At 41.6% G+C, this 269-nt stretch overlaps 1 protein-coding gene across 1 annotated transcript in view; it reads left to right on the top strand.

Annotated features, from left to right (window-relative positions):
- LOC113235750 overlaps positions 1-269 on the top strand; it is a 12,940-nt gene that overhangs the window by 6,774 nt on the left and 5,897 nt on the right. The window lies entirely within an intron of this gene.

Below are 269 nucleotides of genomic sequence, written 5' to 3'. Positions count from 1 at the left end.
GTTTGTACTCACTGCTACTTGATTCATTGGATGAACCCAATACCTTCTGTTCTTCCGGCGGCAAAGCCTTTGGCGTCTTCTATAAGTGCACCAAAGCCTGGACCTATCACAGACGTGTTCTCAGGGCGATTGCTGTATGAATACTGCGGCTATCCGTCTTTTAAACGCATGAAAATATATCGTGTGAACACCCTGCTGTATATCCGTTTATAATCAAATACGTTAGTTAAATAATCTCAGTACAGAGTACTAAAAAAACCGACCTCAAA

The sequence above is a fragment of the Hyposmocoma kahamanoa genome, unplaced genomic scaffold (genome assembly GCF_003589595.1).
Source record: "Hyposmocoma kahamanoa isolate Upper Pololo Valley unplaced genomic scaffold, ASM358959v1 88, whole genome shotgun sequence".
In the NCBI taxonomy this organism is placed as follows: domain Eukaryota; kingdom Metazoa; phylum Arthropoda; class Insecta; order Lepidoptera; family Cosmopterigidae; genus Hyposmocoma; species Hyposmocoma kahamanoa.
This window is presented reverse-complemented; position numbering and strand designations above follow the sequence as displayed.